Below are 19,992 nucleotides of genomic sequence, written 5' to 3'. Positions count from 1 at the left end.
TCATTGGACTCCTCCATGTCTCTTGCAGTATGAGCATGGTCCTGCCTTAGGTCCTTTGTTCCTGCTGTTCTTCGGCCTTGAATCCTTCACTGTAGATAACCATCTGGCTGAGACATCACTCCTTCTGATCTAGACTGTAATGCTACCTCTCAACAAGAGCCTTATAGCTACTCTACCTCCTTGACGATTCCTGTCTCCCTTCTCTGCTTTGTTTTCTTTTCTCCTTAACACTTTCATTACCTAAAGTAAGTACATTTTACTTTTTAAATATGTCATCATCTATCACTTCTCCTCAGGTTATGAGCTACATTCCTGTTGCCTGCAACAATGCCAGGTGTGGGGGGTCTCACAGAGATGGACAGAATGACTGAAGGACATTTCATTGTAGAGCAACTGTCTCAGGGTCTGGGACCAGTTAAATAATTGATTAGTTAATTGATTGATTATAAATTGTGGGTGGTATGGTGACCTGTAAACAATTATTTTGTAACTTGATCTGTTAAAAATACACACATGAAAAAATATGCCAAACAAGGGGTCTGTTAATCCGCATGAGGATGTAAGAATTCATTTGAAACTTCTTCTCTAGAAACTCCAAACACCTCCCATGCTTTGCATGGGTGATGAATGAATCTGGTTGACATTGAACTCTCTTGGTCCTTTGCTATTTCTTCAGGCAGTTCTAAAATGATAACTTATATTCACAACTTGTTCCAGGGTTGTCACTGTACTTACCAGCAGCTTCCAGGTAATAGACAGGTTATGTTCCTAAAATTCATTTTTAGTTCAACACATTATCACATAGGACCTACATAATAAATGGAGGAGAGTTTCCCAGGCTGGGCAACAAAAGTGAACTTCAGAATAATGCAATTGACATAACATAAATTTAAGATCAAAACTGTAGAAAAGAATGTCATGAATTATGAGTATCAAACAACAAAATATAAATTGAATTAGAAGATGTGTTTTTATGTACCTTGGGTGACCATGCTTCAGAGAAGCATTTGAAGATAGTAAAGAGAAACTTCAGATTTTTCAAGAAAAGCCAGAAGTCTGTCTGGGGTGTAATTTGATGACACTTCCCCCTGTTTTTCCCCTCTCTTGACTTGTGGTCTTGGCCATTCTCCTTCTTCTTTGCTTGCTATGTATCTTCGTTTCTCTCTCTCTCTCTCTCTCTCTCTCTCTCTCTCTCTCTCTCTCTCTCTCTCTCTCAGTTGATGCTTCTCCCAACACTTTCTTGAGCTCTGTGACCATTGTAAAATTTTCTCTCATTTTTACTCTTTTTGTTTGATGACAGGGATTGAACCCGGGGGCACTTAACCACTGAGTCACATCCCCAACCCTTTTTATTTTTTTCTTGAGACAGGGTCTCACTAAGTTGCTCAGGGCCTTGCTAAGTTGCTGAGGCTGGCTTTGAACATGCGATCCTGCTGCCTCAGCCTCCCAAGTTGTGGGATTCCAGCTGTGCTCCTGCACCTAACATCTTTACTTCTTTTTAAAACTTAAAATAGAAAAAGGGTCACAGGAAGAGAACCTGAAAAGACCACCTGTTTAGCTACTCCTCTTTGGAAGGATGAAGTCTCTCCTTTGGATTCCCTATAGAGAGGAGAGTCTTTCTCAAGTCATTTGAGGATATCAGAAATTATGGAAAATGTGATACTCCTGGTGTGTTTTGTTTTGTTTTTGCCTGCTTAAATTTTTAAAAAGTAACATTATAAATAACCTTTAAGACTTTGGCAGGTAATTTGATCAATTTAAGTACAAAGATATATTTTACACAGAATAAATAAGGCAATGCACTAGCATATTATGTTATAATGGAGTTCAACTCTGCTTAGGAATGTGAGCTAGAGATTTCTTAGGTCTACATTGCTCCAGATATAATAGAGAGAAACCTACTTGGGGACAAGGAGACACCCTGCTCCTATCATGTGGGTGAGTCACAGAGTTGGCCTTGCAGGACTCTACTTCCTCATCTTTCAAATGTGGACAATAATATCCCTGCTCTTCCAACATCATTAGACTTGACAGGGACAAACAGCATACAGAAATGAAGTTGCTCTTAAGGCTTAAAAGCCCTAGAAACTATAGTATTATAAATTATCAAAATTCTGGTTAGCTCTGCAGTGTTCTGATAACCTGAACACTGGGAAAATCTCCATCCTCTGACCTCACCTAGGAAAGTCCCAAGGTTGAAGCAAGAAGTGTAGAAATCACCAAGAATCTGATATTTGTTTTGGAATCATTATCAATAACATAAGTAGGCAGCTTAAACCTTAAGAGCTCTAAAGGTGTATTTGCACAGGGAGAGGCCAGAAAGATCAAATGCTGTGTTGAGTAAATTGCTGCATTTCATAGCTACTTTTTTTTTTTTTTTTTTTTTTTTTCCCTCTATAGCCTGGATTAGACCTTGTGCACTTTAGAGTTGGGAAGAGGGAACATGCATTTAAAGCATGACCTGGATCAAAATCTTCCCTTGCTAACTGCAGAATAAGGGAACTCTTTTCCCCTGGGGCCTGACTCAGGTCTCTGAAATGCATACCTGTCTATAAATAACAGGCGTATTCATCACTCTGATTATTTTTCTCCATCTGGGTTATTTGGGGATTTCAGTTCACTCTGGGTGAATAGTGTGTGTCCTTGTAGAATACCTGCTAGGATGTGAGAGGGACATCAACCACTGGTGTCATTTCCCCCGTCCTCCAGAGACCAGTATGAGTGCAGTGTTTTTTGCTCTGAGATCCACTCACCTAACCTGGCAAAGAGTTCTGTGTTTCCAGAGGCAAACCTGGAGCACACACAGGGGATACTGTCTGTTGTTTTAAAGGATCAGTCACAGAGAACAGGAGCTTGCCATTGTCATCCTGAGCAGGAGATACTATGACTAAAGGAGCCATTTTCCCCCCATGGGTCTCTTATCTAGTCTATAAAGAGAGGACTTTCCAGCTCTAAAAATGTGAAGAACCAAGCACTACCTGGCTGTCTACCACACATCTCACCAGGTGGGCATTGGTAGAAAGCCAAGGCTGAGTAGGCCAAATAGAACTCTGGCAGACTTTGCACACCTTTTATAAGGCTTGTTAAAAGTCATTATTTCATCACAAATCTAAAAATCAGGAAAAATAGAAAAGAAAGTTGATTTCTAGCTCTCCTTTAAAAATCAAAATTTCTGAGCTCTTTGGAGCCAAATGCAAATGTGTCGGTAGTTAGTTAGAGCTGGGTGGTGTCTCCACTGTTTGAGTGAGGCACATATTCTTCAGTTCGCCTCAGTCCCCACCACTTCCTATTGCCACCTACACCTAGTCCACTTCACGGTATCCTCCTGCCCTGCAAGCATTACAAGTGGCAATCCTTGCCTTAATTTCTCTCCTGAACCCAGATATATTCATCTTCCTTTTAAGTACTTTTTCTGAAAGCCAGCTTTCTGTAGAGCAAGAAGCTGGCATGAAGCATGTGAGCAGAACATCGCCGTCCAGACAGGAGGCTCTCAGAGTCCTGGTGAGGAGGGGCCGGAAGTCAGGGAGTATCTTTGGATAGACAAAGGACAAGGCAGAGCCGCTCTGTCCAGCAGAAAGAAAAGTGCAAGCCATGAAATGAACTACATACACAACTGAAAATTGTCTAGTAGCCACATTATAAGGAAGTAAAAGGAAATAGGTGGAATATTTAATTGAATTTACCCAAATATTTAATTGAACTTGCCCAAAATATTCATTTCATAATTAATTAGTTTTTAAGAAATCACTTACAAGATATTTTAGTCTTTTTTCTTAATTAATTTTTTAATTTGTTTTAATTAGTTGTACATGACAGTAGAATGCATTTATACATTTTACATTCTTTTGTATCATATTAAGTCTTTAAAATCCAGCATTTTGGGGTGGGGGTACTGGGGATTGAACTCAGGGGCACTCGCCCACTGAACCACATCCCCAGCCCTACCTTGTATTTGACTTAGAGACAGGGTCTCACTGAGTTGCTTAGCGCCTTGCTTTTGCTGAGGCTGGCTTTGAACTCCCATCCTCCTGCCTCAGCCTCCTGAGTCTCTGGGATCACAGACATGTACCACTGCCCCTGGCCAGCATTTATTTTATACTTGCTGTGTATCTGCATTGGCACTAGTCACATGTCATGGACTCATTAGCTTCATGGGGGAGTGGTTCTCCTGTTGGACAGAAAAAAGTACCAAATCAAGGACTTGTTGACCAATTCACCACTTTTGCCTAGAATTCCCACTATCTACTCTGTGGAATTCAGAAGAGAACCACATTTATTGAGGGCTGACTGTGTGCTGCATACAAGAACAATTTGTTTTATTTAAGTTTGAGTGTCTGACTAAAAAGTAGAATAGAAGGTAAATCCATTGAAAGGGGCCCTAGATACTCCCCCAATGGTCTCCTATGTGGCATTTCCTGGGCATTCCTTGGGCTGTTTTCTCATCTCCAAAACTAGTAATAATTATATCTAACTTAAGAGGCTATTGTGAAATTCATGAAAATGTTTTTATAAACTATAAATAACTATACAGATTTAACAAAAAGAAAAATAATGTATATCATTGAATGCCAGCCTCTGTGCCAGGTACTTTGCACATACATCTGTTTGTATCCTTGTAACAGTTTTACCAAATGGTGTTCTAATCAATATTTTAATGGGGAAGAAACTGAGGCTTATGGGATTACATAGCTTGTATAGTCACACAGGTGATGAGTGGCAGAGCCAATCAGGACTTTGAATGTAGGTTGTGAAATCGTGGCTTTGAAATCATGGCAAAAAGAGAGGAAGGGTGAGCTAATCCTACTTTTCAATTTCTGAGATATTTGGGCAAGTGCTTTTAAAGATGAAGAAACTGAGAATATGTAATTCCTTACCTACAGGATCATACATGCACCAAACTAATGGCCAGCTAACCATAGAATTGGACAAACCATAGTATTGTTATTTTGATGTTAAAGCCATTGAATCCCCCCTGATTATTGAGATTATTTTTAATCCCTAAAATGAAGAGTTAATTCCTTTGAGGTTGCACCTCTTCAATGGAGGAAATTCATGCCCAGAACCAGTAGATAAATTCATTACCATTTGGTAATTCTACCTTTCCTGTGCTACAATAACTTCAATCAGTATTAGTCATTCCCAATTCCTCTTCCTATTCCCTGGGGAGTGAGTTACTGTTTCTTTAATTGAATGACTTATCAACTTTCTAGATCCAGTCTGACTCATGCAAATATTGATAAGAAAGATTATTTTGTGACTAAGTTCCTTCACGATTGCACACAGGCTAAGCATGAGCCCAGGTACTATTGCCTAAAACAGATCTTGTTTCTACCCCAGTAAGTGTTACAATTTGTGTTAGTCTGTTTTGTCCATGTATCCTCACCAAACCTTCTCACCAAGTAGACCTCTTTCTGCTGCACAGGCATGTAATGCACCTCAGGACATTTATACAGGCTTTTCCTGCTTCCAAGGTGCCTTGTTTCTTGGTCTCTCCTACTCAACTCTTGTCTGTCCATTAAGAATCATTTAGCTGAGGTTGGGGAGCTGACAATTTCAGGCAGGAAACAGTCTTTGACTTCCAACCACATACTGTCCATGCCTCTCATTTGAGGTCACCTCACATTCCACCAGGTGTTGTCATTCAGCTCGTTCACATTTTCTTTACCCAGCTAGCCAAAGATTCATTGAAGACAGAGCTCTTGGATCTATAATGCTTTATGGGTTTTACTTGAAATATTTTATTGACAAAGTGCATGAATACACTTATTCTATATAATGGGGCTGAATTTATAATAGGTGTATAAGATCAGTTGAATTAAATAAATTTCAGATTTGAAAGCTGTATAGAATAGTTCTCCCAGAGGTTAAAAAAAAAAAAAAAGCTCGGTTACAGTGCATATTAATATCCTCAAGCAAAAGACTGAATTATCCTGCAAAGTGTATGATCAGAGTAACGTACAAAGCAATAAAATTGGCATGGATATAGAAAAACTTAGCTCCAGGTGAAATTGAAAAACTAATTGAAAACTATGACTCAGCCGTCTGCATTTTTCCTGGTTTGACAAAGTAGCACAAAATGTACAGTGACCATGAATAAACTCTAAATGCCCTTCTAGGTAATGAGTAACTGTGTGTGACTAAGACAGAATTAGGAGAAAGTCTCATACCTTGAAAAAAATGCTCCCATGTCTGTCTAGTCCTGGAGACTCCCAGTTCTGGGAAGGATGATCATTTCCTGGGCTTGAGTCACATCAACCTTCTTATTTGTCAATAAGAACCTGTAAGGAACAGTTATTGTGTTTAATTAAAAACTAACTGCCATGATAAAACTCAGAGATCTGTAAGTTCCTTGAGCTCCCAGGAGGGTCCTTCTCTCACACTTCCACTCTTTTCCAGGGTTTTTCAGATTTTCAACCAGTTTGTGAAGTTGGCAAACACAGGGACACAGTGAAAGTTGGCAAAGGCAGAACGTGACTGTGGAGTCTGGCAGGTGGTTTTCATGAGAACTGGCATTCAGTTTACCTTTAAGTAAAACAAATTGAATTCCAATGTGAAGACTTTTATCAAAAGTCCCCAAGCCCTGCCCGACTCCAGAATGCTCTCTCTTCCTCGCTGCCATGGATATTTCAGTGCATAAACAGAACTTTCAGCCATTTGCACAAGCTCTATCTGCCTTGGGCTACTTGAAGTTATTTGACTTTCTAGCCTGTGGAATTAGCTATGGTTTGATTTCAAAAGCTGCATTTTAAAATACCTGAAATCAATTGACTCCTCTAGCAGTTTCTCCCCAATTTTTCTCTATTACCTGTACACTTGAGCTATGGGGAGGCTAGTGCCTTTTTCCACTCCTGTAGAACAAGCCACCACCCAGAACTTTGGCAACTCCCTGGGCCAGATCACCTGCATCTGAGCTGGTGGGAGGCTGCTGGTTTCCATTCTTGTCTTCCAGGAATCCTAGAGTCCTCTCATTTCCTCATTATCCACATGAAGTCAATCAGCAAGTCCTGTCAGTTGCACCTGTGAAGACCCCAACCAAGTCTGTCTAAGCTCTCCAAGTTGGATGTGGTCGCTCTGGCCCCATCCCCATCCTTCCCTCTGTTCTACCCAGTCGGACTCCTGTCTGGTCTCCCTGCTGTCTCTCTTGAGTCACTGAAACTCATTCCTTCCAAAGCAGCCTAAGTTATCTTTTTAGAACATAAACCAACTCATGCTGTGCCCATTTCAAACTCTAATCACTTCCCACTGTGCTTAGGAAAAAAACAAAGAGGCTCCCTGCCTGGCAGAGCCCTGTTACCTGGGCCCTCTTGTGCTAGCTGGACTAAACCCTTTTGTGCCATCTACCCCTCCCTTCCCAATTCCAGACTCCATCATGGACTCAGCAGCTGCCCAGCCCCCTTGTCCTTGCTGTCTCTCTGCCTGGAATCTTCTTTCTTCTGATCTTTGCATTCTGATGTTGACTTATCACCCCCCGGGGAGGTCTTACCTGGTGTCCTGCTCTAAGAACCACCTAGTCATCCTACATTACATCACCCTAAATCAATTCTCTGCAGAGTTACTATCACAATCTGATATTTTCTTATATATTACTCTAACAAATTTCCTTACTATTCATCTTTGTCCATTAGGATAGCTCTCGATTCATCTTTCTCTTTTCTCTTACCCCTGTATTTCCAGTGTCTATAACAGAGACTGTCACATAGTAGGTGGTTAATAAATATTTTCTAATGGTTATCTAGATAAATAAAGACACCATGGCCAATAGCCATTCAGTTATGGTGTCTACTGAGCACCGACAGCATGTAAGATTTTAACCTTTTGCAACATGGAAATGACCACTTGCAACTTAGGTATAACTTTCACTGTTATCTCTTTTGATCCTTGTGAGAAATAGTGTGGGGAAAATAAGGAAAAGGAATCAAGGGCTCTGATGCCAAGAACTGTAAGCCACTTTCTGCCTAAAACCAGAAAAAGGAAGATGCTTATCAAGGAGAGGCACTTATCCTGTGGCCACACCAGCTGAGCCCAAGCAGGGATGGGACCCAGGAGAACAAGCCCCACTGCCAGCCTCTGCGTGTTTACTTGTGTGGTTGGTCTGCATCATCTTGTTTTTAGCTGTAGGAGCGAGGAGGAGTTTAATGAGTGGGGGCTGGACGCTAATGGAGAAGGGAGGCAGACAGTGCAGAATGATGGGAGGAGGCCCGGCCTGGCTGGAGCCCTACTGGGGGTGAAGACTGAGGCAGAAACTGTGGGGCTGTCCATAGGAGAGCAGCTTAAGAACTCAAGCACTAGCGGAGCAGCTTTGGGACTAAAACTGTAGACAGCGACACAGGGTGGGGTGAGGGTGTTTCCCTAGCCCTGCAAGGAATGGGGTGTGACTGTGGCATAAGGAGGAATTCAGGGAACAAAGAGCTCTGGGGCACTTTGTGGGTGGAGCAGAGGCCAAGAGCCAGCTTTGCAACCCTGGAAGGCAAGACCTAAATGAGAGAAGTATCATACGGAAGATATTCAGGAGAGATGTCCTGGTGCTTTATCTGAACCATGCCAAGAAGTCCCAAAGGATGCAAAAGCATCCTCCAGGTCACTAGAGTCTTCTGTGTGGCTTCAGCTCTGAAAACTCATGGAGGCCACTCAGCAACTCCGATGCCTGAACCAGGAGGAAGAGACTTGGGCGCCAAGCAGAGGAACTGGGACACGTGCACCAAGAGTGGCAGCTTCAAATGGCCAACGAGCCAAGAACATCCAGAGGCCACCATATTTCTGAGTATACTCAATTCGTCCTGAGGACTGCTCCAAAGAAGTGGAGAGACTCAGAGAAAGGGAAGCACGGAGGGCCAGAGTTGCACGGGGGGGATAGTCAGTTAGAAAATTGAGTGGAGATGTGATCTAATTGGCCCCCACAGGCTGGTGAGGCCCAGGGACATTTGGTTTCATACCTGCCAAGGAGACTCAGCAAACAGGTTCAGACTTACCCAGTGGGGAGACAATTAAGTACCAGTGCCAAGGGGGAGCCGAAGGCAAAGGTGAGCAGAAGAACAGCTCTGTTGTGGTGCCCAGACCTCTGCAGGATGCGGGGATGGAACTCCAAGCCCACCCAGCTCTGCTTCTGTGCTGAAATAGGCATGATTAATTAACACGAGCTCACCGTAATCACTCTGTCCTAGGGCTGCCTTCTACACGAGTTTACAAAATATGGAAAAGAGTTCCCTTCCCTGCAATGCTACTGTAATTCCTGCAGAAAGGATCAAAGCTCCGTGGCAAAAGTCTTCCACTGAGACTGGATCTATGAAGTTATGTACTTCGAAGTTAAATATGAACACATGTATCTTGTCTTTCCTATGGTAGCAAATTTAAGCTGAGTTTATTAGAAAGCAGAGACTAACATCTGCTCGTACATCCTCAAAAGGGTGACTGGGATCTTCCATGCAAAAGGTACTCAGCTTGGGTTGTCTGAAACAATCAAATTCCAGGAAGAAACAGTGTTCTTCCTGATGGGAGTTTCACCCATTCCAGAAGCAAAGTCGTGGATCATGGCCTGAGAGACACCTCTCTAATGACATGAGCAGAATCAGTTTCTTTCCTATTAACCCTCTCAGGAAAAAGAAAACAAGCCTACTAAAATACAGCTGAATTCAAGAATAATAAGAAGGTAAAGAAATAATTCTACCTTTTGTCATGGTCCAGCAGCCCCTTCTGTGGAATAGATTGACACATTTGGTTTCATCCTATTTATTGGAAGTGTGTGTGTGTGTGTGTGTATGTCCTATGGGATGTGTGCACACATGTGTGCCTTGTGCTGCGTTAACAGAATGACAGATATCATTACAGTCTACGGCCACCGTGGTGAGCAGCGGATGCCACTGTAGGGCAGTCAGAATACCAGCTCCTCAGTGCTCAGGGGGAGACTTAAATGCTGACTTGGAAGCAATGAGCTATTAGCCATTGTTGAGTGGCCCAGGAACCTCTGAATAGTTGTAAAAGAAAGCCCTGGGTAGGTGCCTCTGTGTGTGTAGGAGGGGTGGGGTGCAGGGAAGTCTTTGTTACAAAAGATGATGACGGTGTTCACACAGTTGCCAGATGTTTGCAACAGTGGAATGAGAGGCTCACATCTGCATCTTATTTTCCCTTCCTTAAATGGGCCTCCCTGGGGCTGCTCAATAAAGTAGATGGTCATGCTGGTCCATGGTGCCCCAGCAGCATCACGCCAGCTCTGGAAGTCTGCCTATCTCCACGCTGGCTGCCATCAAATGGATTCCCCAAGGACCGTTAGATGAGCTCAGATAGTCTTAGGATTGCAGCATCTTGTGGGTATGTGGCATACTGCGGTTGTCACTGTCACATCACTCCTGCTCCTGTGACCAGCAAGGCAATGATATTTTAGGAAATGTTTCGGTCCTTAAGTGGGAGTGAGCCCTGTTTGGAGAATTCGGGTCGCCCAAGACCCTGACTTTAAATTCATATGACATGGCACTCATGAACCAGGTCTCCTAGAATATCACCACTCTCAAATTTCCTGATCTCTCGCCCCAATGTTCTTATGGATTGGTGCTTGCTTTGGTTTGGGCCCAACTCTGATAAAAGAAACCAGGTTCTTTCCATCAACTATTGCTTCTGAAATGATGGTGGCTTATATGTCCCCACTAACTTTAGAGCCAAAGGTGAGTCAATAGCAAAACAAGAGATGGCTCTATAGACCTTGAGGACTCAGGTGTAGGAATTTTTAAAGCCAAGTCAGACATGACAGGTACAAAGCAGAAGTTCTTAACTATCCACACCCCACCCTGCCCCCAGTCCAGCTGAGCCCTGTTAAGCCTTAAATAAATTTAATCCAGTTTTTCTACCACTACTCTTTATTTTTATTTATTACTACCCATTGGGCCAGAAGCAAAATAATCAAAACATTTCCAGTGAAGCTGAATTTTCAGGTATTTACAGTCAGCCTGGAAACAGCAGGAAGCAGGATTTATAGATTTGCATTATCAGGCAGGCAATTTCCCAAACCTCAGCCTTCGGACTTGATTTAATTAAAAAATATATATAGGCTTTAATGGGACTAGATCTCTGAATCCTAGGAGAGTCACTCTGTAAATTGAGATAAGATCCTTAACCCAAAGGCATTTGTATCCCCAAGAGAGCACTAACAGGTGAGTATCCCCACCAGTGAGAAGGATGGCTGCAGAGGGTCTGATATCCCTGCGAGATCAGAAAGGGCTTGGCAAGCATGGAGGTACTATCACAGCTAGTACCAGGCTAGAGGGAAAAGGTTCTTGCAGTTCAATGAGTTTCATTTTCAGCCATGGAGAGGCAATATCTATCAGTGGTTTAAAACTAAAAGTATGGCTCATTCTGCTGAGGTTCAAATCCCAGCCCTGCGCTACACTGGACAGCCTTCTATAGATGACTTAAATTCTCTAAGCTAAGCTTTCCTGCTTTTATGATGGAGATAATGATAGGAGCATCATGAGAGGTTGCTGTGAGCAAACTCCAAATGGCTGCTGATTTCAGAGGTTACGTGCACACTGCAAACCGCATTACTCCTCTGCTCAAACCCTCCTGGCTTCCCATCTCATTGAAAGGAAAACCCAGGAGCTGCCTAGGACCTTCAAAGTTCTGGTTTCCTGCTAGTTCTTTGGCCTCATCTCCAACCACTCTCCCCATACCAGAGACAACCCACCCCACTGACTGGCTTACGGTTCCTGTCACACAGAACAGCAAACAAATTGTTTCCTTCTCCTGATACACTCCCTACCCTCGTGTTGGGCTCCTCTGTCACTGTCACTTCCTTAGAGAGGACCATCCACCACACTAAATGAAACAGCAAACTGCATTCCCCCCAACACTCCCTAACTCTTCAGTGAATGGAAAGCATTGGGATCCCAAATTCCCCAAATATTCCCCAACAGTTGCTAGGTGGTGTCTCTAAATGTCTGGGAGATTCCTAATGATATCCTCCCAAACCAGGGTTAGCCACAATTTCCAGTTAACATCAGTCATCCTGGGTTCCCTGTCCACGTCCCTTACTCCCCAGGAGAGCCTCCCTCCGTCCTTGGGTGGTCAGAGTTCCTTCCAAGTGTGCAGCTGCTACCTGTCCCTAGGTCTGCAGTCCTCAGGGACCAGAAGAGTGCTGGGTGCCCTGCAGAGGGCAGAAGGGCCCCTGTGTCAGCATCTTGTTACTGGCCTCTGAGGCAACTCACAGACCACGCTTTGTTGCTTCCTTGAGGTTTTTGCATCTTTTTTACCTGCTTTGTCCATCTGCTCTGTGATCACAGGGCTTGAAGTCCTCCTGGCTTGATGAAGAGTAGAAATCACACCCACCCTCCATCTTCCCCATTTCATTCCCTCCTCCAGCAGCTTCTTCCTCAGTTTTCCTCTCCAAAAGAAAGGAAAAAAAATGTTCTTATACATCTATTGTGTATAGATCTCAACAGATGAAATGAAAATTAATAGTTGGGGTCTGTGTGTGAGTAAGGAGGTGTTCTGAGCAGACTAATAGTACCCACTGATGCCTTTATGCAAAAAAAGGCGTCCCTTCCTCAAGACACTTTCCTCCATTTTCTAAACAATTGTCACAATTAAAAGACAAGTCTACAATGTCAAAGGTATGAATCGCATTTCCCCCAAGTGCCCTGCCAGGCAAAGGGCAGCTGAATTGAGTTAGTACCTTCATCGCTCCCCCTGGCACACTGTAAACAATCAGAAAACCAGCTTGTTGGATTATAATGTCCATCAACATCAGGCACACAACGAACAATAATTCTTAGCATTTGCAGATGACTGAACCTCTCTCTCTGAATCTTTAAAATTGGGGCAAGAGCATTTTGAGTGGCATGAGAGTCCTGCCTGCCTCTCCAACTACTCCCCACCACCTCCAGGTGTCAGCCTGATCATCTATGGCCAGGAGCGGCTGGGGTAGAAGGGAGGGGATGAGGAATGGGGCAGCCAGTTTAGGCCTGCTGCTGCCTGAGACCGGTATTTTCCCTCTCTGCCAGGCTCTGCTGAGGTCACACTGCCTGGAAACCTGGGAAAGAGCCAGGCTGAGGCTCCCCGCTTCCCACACCCATCTAGGTCTAGCCCTGCCCATAGCACAGGCTGCCACACATCAGACTTGCTGGAGATGCCCAGATTTGGAAATCAGTGGCCGAGAGTAGTGGCCGAAAGAACCAACTGCTTCCATTGTTCTGTTTTGTTTGAAGAAAGGCCTAGAGCTAAGCAGAAACACATTACATTGGGAGGGCTTTACTCATGGAGGACTAAGGTTTAAATTGTCTGCTTTCTTCCCAAATAAGCAGGCCTAACCCTCGGGTGCTCCCAGCAGAAAGTGCTGCCACCTGCTCCAGCCAGGCTTGTTACCTCCCTAGGCTGCTTGGCCAGCCATGCTCTGGTGCCCCGACTCTCTTCACCTGAAGCTGCCAGGGGAAGCTGGGCAGAGAGAATTCACAGCCAAGGACTCAAAGGGTAGTTTCTAGGATGCCAAATCCTGAACTTGTGGCATGGTGGATGGAAGCCCCAGAATTTCTCTGCTCCCAAGGAGATCAATGCACTGATGCTATGTACACGCCCCCTCCCTAGGCCTTCCATCCTATACTCAGAGGGTGGGGAAAGAGCAGACTCTGCTCCAGAACAGTCTGCCAATGATGGCATGCACCAAGAAAGGCAGACTGTGACCGTGAACCAGACAGTGAGACTCAAAATGAAGCAGAGACCAGAGCACTTATGCCCAGGGCTCTGGAGTTGAAAGGAGGTCAACTCCTGTCTGGTGTTCAGTTACTAGCAGAAAGACATTGAGCAAGTTACTTAGTCTTTCTTAATAGAAATCATAAGTTGCCATATATATATATATATGTATTTCTTTTATATATATATATAAAAGAAAGTATAAGGCAAGGTCCCAGCAGGAAACGCAAGTGCCATATTGTTTCAATAGACAGAATTAAATAAAAAGAAGTTGACGAGGTACAAAATTATTAAGTAGGCAACTAAAAGGGTGAAAAGACATATCTAGGTATCACTGAGGCAGCAACTGCAGCCTTAGGGCTGGATCGGAGCTACAGTTGTTAAAGCTCAGAGACAGAGAAGGGTTCCCACAGGGCTGAGGGTGGGACCTGGGAGGAGGTCATGGTCGGGCTGCGTCAGGGTCTCTGGGTGGGTGTGGTAAGGCTGGCCCTGTGAGTGTTGAAACCAGCAAACTGGATTTGACTATTGCTACTGGAATGAACCCACTTCTCATCCTGGTGAGAAGGCATTGCTGGGGGCATGTACCTGCACAGGAAGCAGAAAAGAAGGAACAGCTTCCTCCTGCCTCCCTCTGTGGCCCTTGGTGGCAGAATCTAACCAAAAGCAGTAGCAGGAAGCAGGCTTGGCAGTTAGATGGAAGTTACAACAGGCTCTGTGATAGGTTGATTGTAGTGGAAACACTACGATTTCTGTACTCCTTTCTTGGAGGTTCCATTGAGAATATAAGACTTCAGGTATAAGTAAAGGATAACCATGGTATCTAGTAGTAAGTCTATAAATTAGTCATGTGAGTTTGATCTCTGAGACCTCCACTCCTCTCCATTCCCATGTCTTATACTGGGCGGACCCCTCTCTATCCTTTGCTCAAGTTCGTTAATTCCTTCCTCCCATCTCTAGCCCACTTAAACATCGATACCTGTCCTGTGTGTCTTCCTATTACACAGTTCTCATCTCAGTAGATTCTCACCACCTACAGACTAAAAGACAAAATCCTGGAACTAATGGTTATCACATCCCATGTTGTCTGGTTGAGGAGTCCTGGAGAGGTTACTTCCCATTGGATCTAGCCTCTTACTCCTCACACCAGACCCATGTTAGAGAAATGAGGAGTGGGAAGAAGGTCAGGTTAGGCCTGACCCCCAAGAAATTTCCCTTCAGTTGTCCTGATGTCAGCCCTAATTCAGAACATCAAGAACAAGGCCTGGGATCCCTCTGCTGCATCTACCTCTAAACTTTGAATCGGGTCCTCACCAGGTTGAAATAAAGTTCTTTTAAAGAAAAATTAATATTTTATTTAAAAGACTTGTTTTAAACATCTGTAAGACATTCCTCAATGCATTATTATTTTACTTTCAACATAATAAATTTAAATTCAAGTGGTAGAAGTAACAGAAAAGATGTAATGGCTGAGGTAAAGTTCTAATGCCCTGAGTTCATGAGGTGCTGTTCTCCTCTACTTCTCTAAATTGGCAACTCCCTTATCTCTCTTTTGCTCTTTCTCAGAGTGTGCTTTTACAGTTATCATCTGTATCTATCAGTGAAGGCTAAAATAATCTGTAGTAAAAACTTCAGGATCTCATTGCATAACGAAGGTGGTGTGTATTCCTTACAAATATTGCGTAGAGTCTGTGGGTTGCCTGCAACTCTCCTTCACACCCTGTCACTCCAGTGTCCAGGCTGAAGGAGCAGCTCCTCTCAGGGACATCACCAGTTGCATAGCAGAAAGAAAAGAAAAAAAATGTGAGACCTCAAAATTGCCCTTCAAGCATTGACTTGGAAGTAGCATGTAATATGTGTACTCGTATTTCATTGGCTAAAGAAAGTCACATGATTTCTTAGTACAAGAGAAAGAGATATATGATACTTTTCAAATTAGGAGCCCTGAAAGTCACATGGCCAAGCCTGACCTCACTGAGCACGATTGTATAAGATCCTTCTAGAGATTAAATGAATGTTTTAATCAATAAAACAGTCTACCACACCTTCCTAGTTAAGGATAGTTGTTCCTATCACCTGTCACCTAAATTATTGGGTCTAATCTAATTATCATTAGATTACATTATTAAATCTATCTAATTTGGCTCCAGTGGAAATGTTTCCACAGAGCTGGTCTCCCTGCCTCTAGTGTCTCCATATTGCATGATGGTGGAGTAGCTGCCACAGTGGACAATCCTAAATGCCATTATCATCCTGGCATTGCTTACTAATCACAACCATTCTATTCTGCAACTCCCTACTGCAAATCAGTTCAAATCTAAATTCTGCAGCCTGGTGTTCAAGGCTCCTATCCACTGGCTCTTCCCTTCATGCCCAACTGTGCCTTAGTCCAGCGCCTCAGATCCAGTCAGGGATCTGATGGATTTCTCCACTCCTACTCTGATCGTTTGCTTGTGCTGCTAAACTTTGCTTTGCTGTTTCTTGTCCCTTCTCCATTCTTCTTTCTAATTATTTCCTATTCTTCAGTTTCTTCAAGACTTATCCCAAATCTTTTCTTCAAAAAACTTTCCTTAAACAACTGCCCTCCCCTTTTTATAATTCTCAAAATTCAGAATTACATCTCTCTGGTCTTATTTTTATATTTTGTTTCTGGAACCATTGTGTATTATTGTGGGAAAAGATCTTGCAGTTTTCTATTCCACACATAGCACCTCCCTTTGATTTAGAAATGAGGAAATTGAAACCTGGGGAAAAAATGAGCAGAAAAGTCACTAATTTATTGAGAAGCTAAATTGAGATGGAACCGAGTCTTCTAGTTTCTCATTAGCATTCTTCCCCATACCAAATTGTGTTTCTTAATCATTATCTATTTCTCCAGCTAAGTGATAAGCTACTTTAGGATAGGGATATCTCATTTTGATGTTACATAGCACCCTTCCCATACAGCGTCTTTAATTCTAACAACAGTCTTATAACAATTATTCTCATTTTACCAAGGAGAAGACTAAGGGTCAGAGAAGTCAAGTAACTGACCTAAGATCAAATAATCAATAAATGACAAGTCTAGGGCTATTGAATGCCTACTACATGCTTGGCATTGTGCTATTTCTCAATTCAAAGAAATTAAAATATTGTTAAATGTTAACAACTTCGGCATAGTTCATAAATCCCAAATGAGTAATATATCCAAGGAGTATGGAAATCCATGTGGGACAGACGTTGTGGCCTAAAGTACTGGAGAAAAGACTAGACCTGAACTAGGCAATTAAGGGTGCACTCCGTATGTATAATCTAAGCAGACATGGGTGGGTACACAAAGATAAAGGTATGAGAGGGCTGGTAACAACAAACAAAATAATGGGTTGTTGGGAAATGAGGGAAATCTGTTTGGCAGGAACCATAGTTTTATAGGAGAGTCCTGCACAATAAATCACAATAAGAGATTGGGGCACTAGGCACAGGGGTGCATGCCTGTAAACTCAGTGGCTCAGGAAGCTGAGGCAGGAAGATTGCAAGTTTGAAGCCAACTCAGCAATTTAGTGAGGCCCTAAGCAACTTGGTGAGACCCTGTCTCAAAATGAAAAATAAAAAGGACTGGGGATGTAACTCAGTGGTTAAACACCACTGGTTTCAATCCCTGGTGAGAGAGAGAGAGAGAGAAATATTGGGGCAAAATTCTGGAAGGTTTTAAATAATGAGTTGAAGTAAGTGGATTTTGTTCTATAGGTTATGAGGACCCACCAAAGATGGTGACCTATGAAAGTGCTGTTTTAGTCTATACTGTGGGAGTGGCGGAACAAAGACTGGGAGATGAGAGACCACTTACAGGTTACTTAAAGCAGACTAAAGATCCTTTCATCACCCACTTGTAAACTGAGAAGATTAACATGGGACCGGGCAGGTTTGGGGCGTGATAGAATTCATTTTATTGACATAAGAATTATTACTGTCATTTGTGGTGGCAGGGATGGGAAAAGTTAAATGTAAACGTTTAAGTTCTTATCCAAAAGCAGACAGTCCTGTTTACCTGAAAAGCATGTAGAAGATGATGATGTCCAGTGAGTTTTGGGGGGGCATGAGATGGGGGGACAGGGATTCCATCCCCTGAGAGTTAGAAGGATATGCTCTCCAATCCCAGTCCCCACTTTACCTGGTCAGGCCTCTTCTTTACGAGTGGCATGTTTCTGATCTATGCTTTTCAGTTTTGCCCTTTCCACTCATAAGTGAATCCACAATTTAGTGAACAGATAAAGTTTAAATGTGTGATGTTTTCAATCTAGTGATTTCCAAGCTTATGACATCTCTTCTTCTCATAAACAGCATCATCACCTTTATTATTCCCATCCAATTACTTGAAAACATGTCAAATTTATTTAATTTAAAAAAAAAATACTCCATTTTTTCAAACTTGAATAAACAAAGAAGGCACTGCTTCCCAATGGAAATGTGTGCCACCCAGACAGAGTACATACAATAGCTTAAATTAAGGTGCTGATTCATCTACTGGTATATGGAAATTCAGACATGAATTACCTCTGGAAATTTAGTAGGGTTAAACAAAAGTTGGATTTATAGCACATGCATAAATCAATGCATTAATTGTGTACATGTGTAAAATCTTTCTTTAGAGATTTTAGTTTTCAATCTTGGAATCATTATTGGAACTCATTTCTGTAACCTTTTAAAACTCAGGATTGCTATTAACTTTGGGTTTCAGAAAGATCTGGAAACATTGGCCTAACTAATGTCAAAGATAGTCAAAAGTTGACTGAATGGTGGATTCAAATCCTTTCTTACCCTAAAGGAAATGCAAGAATTCAGTATGTTAAGTAAGGAGCAGTAATATAAAACAACTTTATGCTTGTGTGTGTTTGAATGAGCAGACACACTTCCACATTGCTTGCACCCTATTTTTGTTTTGGTAAGGTTAAGCCCCAGAGGACACATGCACAAAGGAATCCCTACCTTGAATTCAGACTGAAGGATTCAGTAATTTATTTACCCTCAATATATTCATATTGACAGCATAATTCCTTGATGCTCCTCCCTACTCTGAAAACCCCAGGTAATGATTGTTGCACTTCCTCTTCCTGCAGGGCCAGTGTGTAATGAGTTGGGTGATCCAGGAACAGTGGTGTGGCCCACTTCTGCATATCATGTCTCTAACCTCATTCAGGGATGAAAGCAAGATGATGATGTCAAGTGGGTTTTGGAGGGCCTAGAAAAGGGTACTTCCTTAGGGATTTTCAAACTTTTTCTCTGTGTCATGGACCCCTTTGGCACTCTAATGAATGTTGTTATTTTTCAGAAAAAAGGTATGGAATTCCTAAACTAAAATACATATGTTTAGAAAAATAAGCCAATTAAATGGAAACAGTTATCAAAATATTGAAAAATAAATTGACATTATTATAACACATGTACCTCTTTATTAACACTTTAAATTAGAAGGCCAGTGGCAGATCTAATGACTCCAGTGATTTCTACAGAATGCTAAGTGTTGAAAACATTTTGCTATATCTGTAACAACTGTAAAGTAATATGAAAAATACATGTGATTTATCTTAGTGAAAGTTCCAGGTATTAATATATTGAAGTAGTTTCCTGCCTACAATGAAAGGAAAAGTTTAATTTCAGACTAGGATTACTGCAAATGAAGATACAATTTTTCCCCTTTCAAGGTCACAGACTCTACATGGTCTGTTAGTAGACAGACCTCAGGAAAATTGGGTATATTATTTAGAGGTTGTTTCTAGGTAACACACAAGCTATCAGCACTCTTTGCATATCATACAGACTCTGTGCGGGCAGCACAGAGCTGACCCACTGTGGTTCTGAAGTCAGCCGCTTGAGCTTGCTGCTGGCACCTAGCATAGCACTCTGCAGGTGTCCATGCTCACTGCCTCTCTGCTCAACAACTGTGAAGAGAGGAACAGAGACAATGGAGTAGGATTGGACTTGGCCCTCTAAGGGCCCTCCCTGCCCTAACATTCTGAGACTGTGACGAATGCAGAAGGAATTCACTGAAGCCAGCTCAGAGTCCTGTGGCTGCCAGGAGTGACCGCAGGAGACAGCACAGGCAGTGGGTGGAGCAGCAGTACAGTCCCATGGGTGGGGCGAGGCTGATGCTCTGCACCAAGTTGGAATTCTTTCTCTTGGGTAAAGAGCCTGAGCAAAAAAGGGAAGTGCTGCAACCAGTGACCACAGTGGGTAACCAAAGGACAAAGAAACAGCTGAGCTGCCCAGCTGTTTTTTCTGCTACATGTCTATCAACATGGGCCACAAACAGGAAATTCATTCAGCAGCATCCTGGCTTGATAAGGG

General features: G+C 42.7%; 1 protein-coding gene and 1 long non-coding RNA gene across 28 annotated transcripts in view; one reads left to right on the top strand and one right to left on the bottom strand.

Annotated features, from left to right (window-relative positions):
• Positions 1 to 19,992, top strand: part of ITGB6 (integrin subunit beta 6) — a 125,062-nt gene that overhangs the window by 19,457 nt on the left and 85,613 nt on the right. For 12 of the 20 annotated variants that reach the window (XM_079131771.1, XM_079131781.1, XM_079131778.1 and 9 more), the window contains one exon: positions 29 to 245. The exons of the other annotated variants lie outside the window; for them this stretch is intronic. The gene's annotated coding sequence lies outside the window, so the exon portion shown is untranslated. The remainder of the gene's footprint in view (positions 1 to 28; positions 246 to 19,992) is intronic. 20 annotated transcript variants of the gene reach the window in all.
• LOC306656532 overlaps positions 1 to 19,992 on the bottom strand; it is an 84,689-nt gene that overhangs the window by 56,587 nt on the left and 8,110 nt on the right. For 3 of the 8 annotated variants that reach the window (XR_013762544.1, XR_013762545.1, XR_013762546.1), the window contains exons 1-4: positions 12,313 to 13,781; positions 6,168 to 12,277; positions 3,946 to 4,168; positions 736 to 808 (exon numbers count right to left, since the gene is read on the bottom strand). This is a non-coding gene — a long non-coding RNA (uncharacterized lncRNA). Of the gene's footprint in view, positions 1 to 735; positions 809 to 3,945; positions 4,169 to 6,167; positions 12,278 to 12,312; positions 13,782 to 19,992 lie in introns of those variants that run through there. The other 5 variants (XR_013762547.1, XR_013762548.1, XR_013762549.1 and 2 more) reach the window with 5 other exon arrangements.

The sequence above is a fragment of the Sciurus vulgaris genome (assembly GCF_902686455.1).
Source record: "Sciurus vulgaris genome assembly, chromosome: 3".
Lineage (NCBI taxonomy): Eukaryota > Metazoa > Chordata > Mammalia > Rodentia > Sciuridae > Sciurus > Sciurus vulgaris.
The sequence above is the reverse complement of the archived record's forward strand: the minus strand, read 5'-3'. Positions and strand labels throughout refer to the sequence as shown.